Source organism: Onychostoma macrolepis, chromosome 18 (assembly GCF_012432095.1).
Source record: "Onychostoma macrolepis isolate SWU-2019 chromosome 18, ASM1243209v1, whole genome shotgun sequence".
NCBI classification, from domain to species: domain Eukaryota; kingdom Metazoa; phylum Chordata; class Actinopteri; order Cypriniformes; family Cyprinidae; genus Onychostoma; species Onychostoma macrolepis.
In genome coordinates, this window is record NC_081172.1 from 18,361,222 (window position 1) to 18,374,687 (window position 13,466).

A 13,466-nucleotide genomic window follows, 5' to 3' on the forward strand; every position below is an offset into this window, starting at 1 on the left:
GGACGGGTGAGTAAATGAAGACAGGATTTTTATTTGTGTGAACAATTCCTTTAACCAATGAAACATTCATAATTTAAGTTATTCAGTTATGACTGAGTTTCAGTAACCTGATTCCTAAGAGTTTTGATTCATAAAAAAAAAAAAAAAAAAAAGGAACTGGTTCATTTAGGACCTGGACTACCCTGACGCTGCATGGTTTGATTAACTAAAACTGACTCTGAGAGTTTGTTCAGATTCTGTTTGCTGTAAGCCTATGTTTCACATTGTAGATTCAGTAGATTTGGTCAATAGTCAGAAGTCCAGAGTTCCATGAAAAATACTTATTCCAAACCTTAGTCAACTCATCACAGAGGCAAAATAAGTTTGTTACAGAGTTGTAGCCTTCTTGAATATTATTATTATATATATAATTTTATTTATTTTTTTTGTCCTCCAGTGGAATTAATGGGATGTGTGTTTAAATAAAACATTTAGTCATGTAAAGAGTTCTGGTTTGCTTCATTTTTATTCAAGGCATTAATGTTTGCCTATAAAACCACCACTGGCTCTGCACCCCTTTACCTAAATTCAGTATGTGTCCTCTAGAAGCTTGCCAAAGAGGCACAAAATCACTTTCACAGACCTTTTCATTAACTGTTCCCTGCTGGTGGAATGACCTGCCCAACTCAATCCGAGCAGCTGAATCCTTAGCTATCTTCAAGAAATAGCTAAAAACACATCTCTTCCATCTTTATTTGGCCCTCTCACTCTCTATTCTAATTCTATCTATCTGTCTTCTTTTATTAAAAAAAAAAAAACCTTGCTATGTGTACTACGTAAGGCTAACTGAGGCTTATCATAGCACTTACATGTTGTTGCACTTTTGTTGGTTTTGATTGCTTCTAATGTCCTCATTTGTAAGTCGCTTTGGATAAAAGTGTCTGCTAAATGACTAAATGTAATGTAAATGTAATTTTTGACAACACATAACAGGAGAGATTTACTACACTGTTACAATCTGAAGTCAACTGCTATGCATTGTGAAACCTATGAACATCTTGTGGTCACTGTAGCTTACATTTTTACACCCTCTCAGTATGACGTTGACTTTGCACCTCTGCATAATATGACACCTAGGTTATATGTTTGCCCTGAATGCTGTCCAAATTCAGAATTTAAGTATTTAAACATTGACATGATAAGGCAATCATTGTCAGCTTATAAGCTTTAGGCCTATTTGTTTGGGTAAAAAAACGGATGCAATTCAACCAGATGGTTAAATAAATGAAAACTGGCTTGAATGAGTAGAAAATAGCAGTGACTTTAGCTGCAAATAGAAAACGTTTGATTTAGTTTACACTCACACGTCTGGTCACATGTCTTTATTCAACATTCTCAGTCACATGTATTTAAACCTCTTTACTGATTCCACACGGCTCCACACACTGCACATACAGTCATTCATTATCTCTGTAGAGAGGAGATGTCCTCTTTCACAGTGAAAGCATGGTTTATAAGAACATAAGGAGCACAAACAACACACTGCTTTGTACAGGATTGCATGATTTTTAAAGATCAACATTAATACAACAACTAAGTATATCATATTTATGAGCATTGCAAGTTACATTATGTCAATATGCATCATAGAAATAAGGTAAACAGATATGCTAAGCATATACAACGCATTTCTTTCAGTTTTTCTCTTTTTTTCCCCTTTCAGTTATGGCTGCTGCTTCTAATTACACACTGCATCTGTGGCCTTGTGTGAATGGGACAGCTATTTCAGGCCGTGGTCACATGTGTTTTAGTTTATGAGTTATGACTCTAGTTTGGTCTGGTGTTTAGAAAGTCATTAAATTTTAATATGAGCCAGTAATATGTTTTGAGAAGCACTATCTATCTATCTATCTATCTATCTATCTATCTATCTATCTATCTATCTATCTCAATTCAATTCAATTCAATTCAATTCAATTCAATTCAATTCAATTCAATTCAATTCAATATGTGCTTTATTGGCATGACAATTGTTACAATGTATTGCCAAAGCATAGTGTTTACATTAAATATAGAACAAATATGTATTTAAAGAAAAATAAATAAAAATAAATACATGCATGTATATATAATAAAACAAAATAAAACAAATCAGTTCTATGAATTGTAGAATTCTATGGACAATTTAAAATTTAGTGTGGTGTGTGTGTATGTTTGTGGGTGCATCACTGCTTCGTTGACTCCTCTCTCTTTTTGTGACAGGTGTCAATGTATCTTGCTGCTAGTAGGATACAATCTTGTTTTTCACCTAATAAATATTGAAGTTGTGTTTTCTTGTTTAACATTTTGAAGCCAGGGCAAAGTGTTTCAAATTTGGGATAAAATGTCTTTCTAATGTCTTGATAGTTAGGGCAGCTGGTGAGGAAGTGTTGCTCTGTCTCCACTTCCCCATGGGTTCAGTGTGGGCAGATGCGGCTCTCTCTGGGCAGCCAGTGCTGGCGATATCTGCCCGTCTCTATAGTCAAAGTATGGTTGCTCAGTCTGTACCTCGTCATTTGTCTTCTTGGTTTACAGTCTTTCACTGTACTCAGATATTCTGCAGTGGTGTAATCTCTATTTAGGGCCAAATAACATTCAAGTTTACTTTGTTTTTCTGTTGTTTCTTTCCAATAGGTTAGATCATTTTCTTTTTGTGTTTTTATAATTTGGTTGGGCCGAGTTTTGTGGATGAATATTTCAGTGTCCTGATGCTGGATGTTGTTAGTCATGTTAGTCTGTTTTTGCAGCTTCAGGACCATCTGAATCAGGGGACTTTTTTTTCAGGGTTCACTTCATGGTTTTTAAGGGCTTTAAAATGGTAAGAGATGGGGTCGCTCATTTTTAAGTGTTTCCAAAATTTGATGGCTCGTTTCTCAATGTGCATTAGTAGAGGGTATTGGCCTAATTCTGCCCTGCATGCGTTGTTCGGTATGTTCTCTCTCTCTCTCTCTAAATATAATTACATTAAACAACATGTCAGTAGTTTAGTTTAATAGCACTAATAACACGTTTTATTATAATATATTGTTTAGCTTACTGTTTGTAGGATATACTACTTTTTAATTGTTTGTACTGTTACTGTTACTGTTTGTATTCAGCAAGGATGCATTACAGTTTTTCTCAGTCGCTTTGGTGCATTTCTAGAATCATCCTTAACCCTTGTGCGCTCCTTATTTGGGAGTCACACTCATGGTCTTCACTGACCGGACATCTGAAATGTCATTTTTTTCTTTTTTATTCAGTAAAATCAATCTAATATATTTTTATTCAATAATATTTTTTCTTTTGTATTTTGAGAGAATTTTATGATACTAATTAATATTTATGCAATAATTATGATCAATTTGTCCCATTGAAAATAGTAAAAAAATAAATAAATAAATAAATAATTCAAATAATTTAAAATTATTTTTCAATTTATGCAGTATTTCAGATGAAAATAGACACTAGGCCTTTAAAATCCAAATTTTGAATGCAGATTAGCACCTCCTGGTGTGAGCAAAGAAATAAAAAACATGTAATTTCATGGTGTAACCACTAGTTGCCTGTATAGGACTCTATAGAGAGTCTTGTGAATTCCCTAGTTGTTTTTAGACATAATTGTTTTAATTGTTTAATTGTTCTTTTATTAGGTTGTGGATATAAATGTATATTTAGGCATTCTCAAAGACTACTTTTTGTTAAGGTTTATATTTTTTGCATTATTATTATATAGATTATTATATAGGTTTTTGCATTATTATTACTACAGTCAACCCTGAACACAGAAAGTATTTTATTACACAAAACATTAAAACTTTATAAAAGTTTAACTAAAATGAACAGGAATGCTTTATCAGAGCCTAATCCTTCAGGGTCTGATCTGATTTCAACCTCTTATTTCACTCTTCTAACTCATTTTGGCTATATGGTTATAGTCATACCAATTTATTTGAGTGTGTATAATTGTGTATGTGTGTGTGTGTCTGTGAGTGTGTGTGAGTGGATGCATCTGTTTTACACTCTTGATGTTTTAGAGTATAACCCATTCCTTGCTGTCCACTTTTTAACTGCATTGTAGTTGAATTATTGATTTTATTTGACATAGTTGCTGTGTTACAGGCACACCAGTTCATTGGGGTGTGTGTGTGTGCAAGTGTGTGTGTGTGTGTGTGTGTGAGTGGATGTGTTGATTTTGCACTCTAGATGTTTTAGAGTTTCACCCCTTCATTGCTGTGCAATTTTTTTCTGCATTGTTGGGGATTTGCAGATTGTACACACAAAAATGTTCTGTATTTTTAAATTTTTTCCCATTTCCCATTCATTTCCTATGGTCGGTCATTTTTGACCGAAGACCATGAGTGTGACTATTTTTATTGTTCATCGTATATGGCTATTTTTTTTACGACCACTTAGCTTTTTCGAATCACGCCCTCAATTATTTCGTGTGTTCACATACCAAGTGCCATAAAAGTCACAGAGTTTCGTACCATTCTGGTGAAACTACGATTTTTAAAAATTCTAAATGTAAAATTCTCTCAAAACAATTCATACAAACAGCACCACACAATGGATTTCCTGCAAAAGCCTGTAACTTACTCAAAATCTTTAGTTCATCTCTCAAAAGTAAGTATTTATGTCAATGAACATATCAGTGCCATCAGAATGAAAAGTCCTTGTGTCATTGTACACAAACAAGATAGTCAAAATGCTTAGTCATGTTGTCAATGTACCAATGTACCAATTGCTTTGGTACTGTCACAAACTGAGCCGATAACCAAGGGTGAGAGGTGCAATGTGACTATTTAAATGAATGAATAAACAGAGGAGGTGAGGGAGTCGATGAGGGTCCAGGAAGGGGTAAAGAGTAATGTCCTTGGGAGTGAGTATCCGGGGAGCAATGGAAGTAATCGTAGGTATTCGCTGGAGTAACGGTGGAGTGTCACAGGGGAGATCTGAGGAGGAAGCACAAGAGAGTTACGGGAAAAGAGGAGCCTGGTCTGTGTTCAGGGTGTGAACCGTAGACCAGACGATGAATGCCAGAGAGTGTGAGTGCTTTATGGGAGTGCTGATGAGGGTGCGCAGGTGCTGGTGATTAGAATGCAGGTGATTGTGATCTCGTGATTCCTGGTGATGACGGAGACAGTGACTCTCTGACACTACCCCCCCCTCCAGGGGCGGCTCCTGACGCCCTTACACGGCGACGGGGGCGACCTCGACCTCTGGGTGCAGGACGGTTAGGATGGTTGCGATGGAATTCCTGGAGCAATAGGGGGTCCAGGATGTCGTCCCTGGCCACCCAGGATCTTTCCTCAGGTCCATAGCCCTCCCAGTCGACTAAGTACTCCAGTCGGCCTCCCGCGCCGTGAATCCAGGATTTCGTGGACCTGGTAGATGGAAGGTTGGTCCAGGATGTCAGGAGGAGGAGGCTCGTCCGGTTCTTGTGAATCTGGGGTGAGAGAAGAACAGGGTTTTAACAGGGACACGTGGAATGTGGGGTGAATTCGGTACCTGGGAGGGAGCTGGAGCTGATATGCAACCTCATTGATCTGCCTCAGAATCTTGAACGGACCTATATAGCGGGACTCAGCTTTTTACAGGGCAGGCGGAGTCGCAGATCCCGGGTGGAGAGCCACACTCTATCTCCAGGATGATAGGTGGGAGTAGACTTACGGCGGGCATCTGCGAAGGCCTTATGTCTCCGCACTGCCCATTGCAGATGGACGTCGCTGAGTCCCACACTCTCTCGCTCACCCGGAACCAGTGGTCCACAGCTGGAACCTCAGACGGCTCTCCCGTCCACGGAAGAGCGGTGGTTGGTAACCGAGTATGCACTGGAAGGGAGTTAGGCGGTGGTGTCTTGCCTGAGGGAATTCTGTGCATACTGCCCACGGAGGAAACGGCTCCAGCTGTGTTGATCTTCGTAACAGTATGCCCGGAGGTACCGTCAAGTTCTTGAATCTTCCGCTCAGTCTGGCCATTTGTCTGGGGATGGTAACCCGAGGACAAACTCACTGTGACTCCTAGTAGGCGGAAGAAGGCCTTCCAGACATGGGAAATGAACTGAGGTCCACGGTCGGAAACGATGTCCTCGGGGATTCCATAATGGCGGAAGACGTTGTGAAAGAGGTGTTCTGCGGTTTCCATCGCGGTGGGCAAGCCTGAAAGGGGAATCAGTTTGCAACCCTTGGAGAATCGATCCACGACTACCAGTACACATGTGCTCCCGTCTGAGTCTGGTAAATCCGTCACAAAGTCAATTCCGATGTGGGACCACGGTCGGCGAGGAATAGGGAGAGGAGTGAGCTTGCCCACCGGTAGCTGACGAGGAGTGAAAGACATGGCGCAGACTGAGCAACTCTGGACGTGCGGGTGACATCACGGGACATACTGGGCCACCAGTACCGAGCTTGGAGGAGCGAGAGGGTCCGCTGTCTGCCTGGGTGTCCAGAGCCCGGCAAGGAGTGAACTGAGCCCAGAAGGGGTATCCGAAGATCCGTAGGGATGTAAGTCTTCCCTTCTGGGCCTCCCGGCGGAGCAGGTTCGGTGAGGGTGGCGGCTCGGATGTCGTCGTCAATGTTCCAGACGATGGGATTTACTATGAGGGCTGGAGGAGAATCGGTTCTGGATCGGTGGGGAGTCTGGTGAATAGATACGTGAGAGGGCATCAGCCTTGCCATTTCGGTTTCCGGACGGTAGGTGATGGTGAAGTGAAATCGAGTGAAGAATAAGGCCCACCGGGCTTGACGGGAGTTGAGTCTTCGGCTTCACGGAGGTACTGGAGGTTCTTGTGATCGGTGATGACTGTGAATGGATGTTGGGCTCCCTCCAGCCAGTGCCGCCACTCCTCAAGGGCCAGTTTAATGGCTAGGAGTTCTCTGTTGCCGATGTCATAATTCTGCTCCGCGGGGGTCAGTTTTCTCGAATAAGCGCAGGGCTGGAGGCTGGGAGGCTCGCCATAATGTTGTGACAATACGGCCCCGACGCCGGTGTCAGAGGCGTCCACTTCCACAACGAAAGGCTGATCGGGGTTGGGATGGCGGAGGATAGGGGCCATACTGAATGCCTTCTTCAAGGCGTCGAAGGCTTCGTGGGCGCTGGGATTGAAGGCTGTGAGCATGCTGAAATCTTTGATAAAGCGGCGATAGAAATTAGCAAATCCTAGAAACCTCTGGAGTTCCTTGATCGTTTGGGGAATGGGCCAGGTGGAGACAGCAGATACCTTCCCCTGGTCCATCTGTATTCCTTCTTCGCCAATGATGTAACCAAGGAACTGTACCGTGGGGCGATGGAACTCGCACTTTTCCAGTTTGAGGTAGAGCTGATGGTATCGAAGCCTCTCGAGGACCTGCGCAACGTGGTGGCGATGGTCGGCCAGGTTCGGGAGTATATCAAGATGTCATCAATGTACACCACGACGAAACGATGGAGGAACTCCCGGAACACCTCGTTCATGAACCCTGAAATACTGAAGGGCGTTGGCAAGGCCATAGGGCATGACCCGATACTCATAGTGGCCAGACGGAGTAATGAAGGCGGTCTTCCACTCGCCCCTTTCCTGATCCGAACGAGGTTATATGCGCTGCGCAGGTCCAGCCAGAAGATGCGGGCCCCACGGAGTTCCTCGAGGCGGCCGGGACCAGGGAAGTGGATAGGGAGTTTGACGGTTTGAGAGTTGAGGGCTCTATAGTCAATACAAGGCCGCAAGCCCCCGTCCTTCTTACCCACGAAGAAAAAACTTGAAGCCGCTGGAGAACTGGATGGCCGGATATATCCCTGTTTGAGAGCCTCCTCGATGTATTCCTCCATAGCCCTGCGCTCCGGGATGGACAGAGGGTATACTCGACCCTTGGGGAATTTGTACCCAGGCAGCAGATCTATAGCACAGTCCCATGGCCGATGAGGTGGTAGTTGTGTGGCTGCCTGCTTACAAAAGACATCCTGGAACGCCCTGTAATCAGATGGGACTTCATGAACTTCCTCGGAGTCAGGACTCTCAATCCGTGTGGAGGCCACTTGGAGTTCTGAGAACTTAGAAGTTGGTCGTGGAATTCTCTTGAGACACTGTTGATGGCATCCTTCACCCCAACGGATTATCTCACTGGTCTCCCATCTGATTACCGGAGAGTGGAGGATGAGCCAGGGGCGTCCCAGGATGATATCCACGGTGGAGCTCTCCAGTACCAGAAATTTTATTTCCTCCTCATGCAGGATTCCCACCTTGAGTGGCATGGCTGGAACCTCATACTGGACCCGCCCACGTCCTAGCGGCTTTCCATTGATCGTCTCGACTGGAGCTCCTGGGATCGTCGTTGGAGGGACAGGCGGAGACGACTGGCGAAGTCCTGGGAGATAAAGTTCCCGAGGAGCCCGAGTCGACCAAGGCTGTAGCTGAAACGGATTGCAGAGGGGTGAGTAGTTGTACTGAGATAACTGACAGTTTGGAGATCAGGGATTGGTTTGAAGTGTACTCACCGCAGGACGTGGGGGTCTAATGGGACAGGCCTTGATGAAGTGTTCCGCTGAGGCACAGTAAAGACACAAGCCTGATGTTAAATGTCTTCCACGTTCACGGTTAGAGAGACGAGCCGTGTCAACGAGCATGGGCTCTGGTACTGGAGGGGTGGCAGCGGTGAGATGGGCTGGTGAGCGGCTTCGACATGTCGCAGGCGGTGAGACGCTGGGAGATTCTATTAGCACGTTGCATGAATCCTTCCAATCCCAAGAATCGTCAGAATCACCATTTGTCTGTGAATAGAAGGCTCCAAACCTTGTCGATAGGCGCTGATGAGCGCCGCTTCATTCCAGCCGCTTGAGGCCGCCAGAGTGCGGAACTGCAGAGTGTATTCCTGGGTGGAAGAAGTGTTTTGACGGAGGTTGAGGAGTTGGTCAGACACCGAGAGCGCTCCGGTAGCTGATCCAAACACTTCCTTAAAATGACGGGTAAAAGCTTCATAGGAATTAATTATGGCAGTATTGGCGTCCCATATTGCTTTAGCCCAATTTAACGCTCTCCCGGACAGGAGAGAAATTAAAAAAGCTACCTTGGAGCGCTCGGTGGGGAACTTCTGCGGCTGCATCTCCAGATAAAGGGACAGTTGGAGTAAGAAGCCGCCACACTCACCCGAATCACCCGCGTAGGTAGCAGGCAGCACCATGGGACTGGCCGAGGCAGATGGAGGAGCTGGAGGTGGAAGCAAGGATGCCCGCAGAGTGTTCACTAGCTCCTCCAGGATATCTGAGGGTGACGAAGGTTGGGGATCCATGCCGGTGTCGGTGTTGGTCCGGTCTTCTGTCACAAACTGAGCCGATAACCAAGGGTGAGAGGTGCAATGTGACTTTATTTAAATGAATGAATAAACAGAGGAGGTGAGGGAGTCGATGAGGGTCCAGGAAGGGGTAAAGAGTAATGTCCTTGGGAGTGAGTATCCGGGGAGCAATGGAAGTAATCGTAGGTATTCGGAGTAACGGTGGAGTGTCACAGGGGAGATCTGAGGAGGAAGCACAAGAGAGTTACGGGAAAAGAGGAGCCTGGTCTGTGTTCAGGGTGTGAACCGTAGACCGGACGATGAATGCCAGAGAGTGTGAGTGCTTTATGGGAGTGCTGATGAGGGTGCGCAGGTGCTGGTGATTAGAATGCAGGTGATTGCGATCTCGTGATTCCTGGTGATGACGGAGACAGTGACTCTCTGACAGGTACATTCTTGCAACTGATTATGTACATTATACAGTTCTCCGTGCAATAGTCTTACCCCTCAAAACATCTAGTCATTAGTTAATCGTATACAGTGGGGCAAAAAAGTATTTAGTCAGCCACCAATTGTGCAAGTTCTCCCACTTAAAAAGATGAGAGAGGCCTGTAATTTTCATCATAGGTATACCTCAACTATGAGAGACAAAATGAGAAAAAAAAATCCAGAAAATCACATTGTAGGATTTTTAAAGAATTAATTGGTAAATTCCTAGGTAAAATAAGTATTTGGTCACCTACAAACAAGCAAGATTTCTGGCTCTCACAGACCTGTAACTTCTTCTTTAAGAGGCTCCTCTGTCCTCCACTCGTTACCTGTATTAATGGCATCTGTTTGAACTCGTTATCAGTATAAAAGACACCTGTCCACAACCTCAAACAGTCCAACTCCAAACTCCACCATGGCCAAGACCAAAGAGCTGTCAAAGGACACCAGAAACAAAATTGTAGACCTGCACCAGACTGAATCTGCAATAGGTAAGCAGCTTGGTGTGAAGAAATCAACTGTGGGAGCAATTATTAGAAAATGGAAGACATACAAGACCACTGATAATCTCCCTCGATCTGGGGCTCCACCCGAGATCTCACCCCGTGGGGTCAAAATGATCACAAGAACTGTGAGCAAAAATCCCAGAACCACACGGGGACCTAGTGAATGACCTGCAGAGAGCTGGGACCAAAGTAACAAAGGCTACCATCAGTAACACACTGCGCCGCCAGGACTCAAATCCTGCAGTGCCAGGCGTGTCCCCTGCTTAAGCCAGTACATGTCCGGGCCCGTCTGAAGTTTGCTAGAGAGCATTTGGATGATCCAGAAGAGGATTGGGAGAATGTCATATGGTCAGATGAAACCAAAATAGAACTTTTGGTAAAAACTCAACTTGTCGTGTTTGGAGGAGAAAGAATGCTGAGTTGCATCTAAAGAACACCATACCTACTGTGAAGCATGGGGGTGGAAACCTCATGCTTTGGGGCTGTTTTTCTGCAAAGGGACCAGGACGACTGATCCGTGTAAATGAAAGAATGAATGGGGCCATGTATCGTGAGATTTTGGTGAAAACCTCCTTCCATCAGCAAGGGCATTGAAGATGAAACGTGGCTGGGTCTTTCAGCATGACAATGATCCCAAACACACCGCCCGGGCAACGAAGGAGTGGCTTCGTAAGAAGCATTTCAAGGTCCTGGAGTGGCCTAGCCAGTCTCCAGATATCAACCCCATCGAAAATCTTTGGAGTCCGTGTTGCCCAGCGACAGCCCCAAAACATTACTGCTCTAGAGGAGATCTGCATGGAGGAATGGGCCAAAATACCAGCAACAGTGTGTGAAAACCTTGTGAAGACTTACAGAAAACGTTTGACCTCTGTCATTGCCAACAAAGGGTATATAACAAAGTATTGAGATGAAATTTTGTTATTGACCAAATACTTATTTTCCACCATAATTTGCAAATAAATTCTTTAAAAATCCTACAATATGATTTTCTGGATTTTTTTTTTTTTCTCATGTTGTCTCTCATAGTTGAGGTATACCTATGATGAAAATTACAGGCCCCTCTCATCTTTTTAAGTGGGAGAACATGCACAATTGGTGGCTGATTAAATACTTTTTTGCCCCACTGTAAGTCATTAAATAAAAAATGGTTGATCTAGTTGTCATAAACTGTCAAGCATATTTTCCACACATTTCTATTAGACTTTTTGTAAATTTGCCATGAATTGTGCAAGTGAATCTTGACTTTCACTAATGAGGAGAATATAGATCAACCAATTATAAACCAGTTCTCTGACATAGCTCAAAGGTGCATCTCATGAATCTTCAATTGGAAAGCATATAGACAGAGGACAACACAAGAGTTACAAATTCTGATAATGGATGAACATCCAGAAAACGATTAGGGTCAACAGCCGAGAGGAAGAAGAGGAGTAAAGATGTAAAGACTACCTATTTATTGAATGATACTTAAAATGAATATAGTTATGACAGTCAATATGATTTCGGAGGGATTTGACATGCCTAACTGAAGAGAACTGTTAAGCGAGAAATTTTTGTTTATGGATCAAAAGAGGAGTGTCCCGCTGTACAAACTATACCAGCTGTAAGAAATGAATATACTGATATCCTACTTTGAGTCAAGTAATTTTTATTATTTTTTAATATCTGTGAATAAACGTCATATTTTATAAAACATCTAGTCATTAGTTAATCGTATACAGTGGGGCAAAAAGTATTTAGTCAGCCACCAATTGTGCAAGTTCTCCCACTTAAAAAGATGAGAGAGGCCTGTAATTTTCATCATAGGTATACCTCAACTATGAGAGACAAAATGAGAAAAAAATCCAGAAAATCACATTGTAGGATTTTTAAAGAATTAATTGGTAAATTCCTAGGTAAAATAAGTATTTGGTCACCTACAAACAAGCAAGATTTCTGGCTCTCACAGACCTGTAACTTCTTCTTTAAGAGGCTCCTCTGTCCTCCACTCGTTACCTGTATTAATGGCATCTGTTTGAACTCGTTATCAGTATAAAAGACACCTGTCCACAACCTCAAACAGTCCAACTCCAAACTCCACCATGGCTAAGACCAAAGAGCTGTCAAAGGACACCAGAAACAAAATTGTAGACCTGCACCAGACTGAATCTGCAATAGGTAAGCAGCTTGGTGTGAAGAAATCAACTGTGGGAGCAATTATTAGAAAATGGAAGACATACAAGACCACTGATAATCTCCCTCGATCTGGGGCTCCACCGAGATCTCACCCGTGGGGTCAAAATGATCACAAGAACTGTGAGCAAAAATCCCAGAACCACACGGGGACCTAGTGAATGACCTGCAGAGAGCTGGGACCAAAGTAACAAAGGCTACCATCAGTAACACACTGCGCCGCCAGGGACTCAAATCCTGCAGTGCCAGACGTGTCCCCCTGCTTAAGCCAGTACATGTCCGGGCCCGTCTGAAGTTTGCTAGAGAGCATTTGGATGATCCAGAAGAGGATTGGGAGAATGTCATATGGTCAGATGAAACCAAAATAGAACTTTTGGTAAAAACTCAACTTGTCGTGTTTGGAGGAGAAAGAATGCTGAGTTGCATCCAAAGAACACCATACCTACTGTGAAGCATGGGGGTGGAAACATCATGCTTTGGGGCTGTTTTTCTGCAAAGGGACCAGGACGACTGATCCGTGTAAATGAAAGAATGAATGGGGCCATGTATCGTGAGATTTTGAGTGAAAACCTCCTTCCATCAGCAAGGGCATTGAAGATGAAACGTGGCTGGGTCTTTCAGCATGACAATGATCCCAAACACACCGCCTGGCAACGAAGGAGTGGCTTCGTGAAGAAGCATTTCAAGGTCCTGGAGTGGCCTAGCCAGTCTCCAGATCTCAACCCCATCGAAAATCTTTGGAGTCCGTGTTGCCCAGCGACAGCCCCAAAACATTACTGCTCTAGAGGAGATCTGCATGGAGGAATGGGCCAAAATACCAGCAACAGTGTGTGAAAACCTTGTGAAGACTTACAGAAAACGTTTGACCTCTGTCATTGCCAACAAAGGGTATATAACAAAGTATTGAGATGAAATTTTGTTATTGACCAAATACTTATTTTCCACCATAATTTGCAAATAAATTCTTTAAAAATCCTACAATATGATTTTCTGGATTTTTTTTTTTTTCTCATGTTGTCTCTCATAGTTGAGGTATACCTATGATGAAAATTAC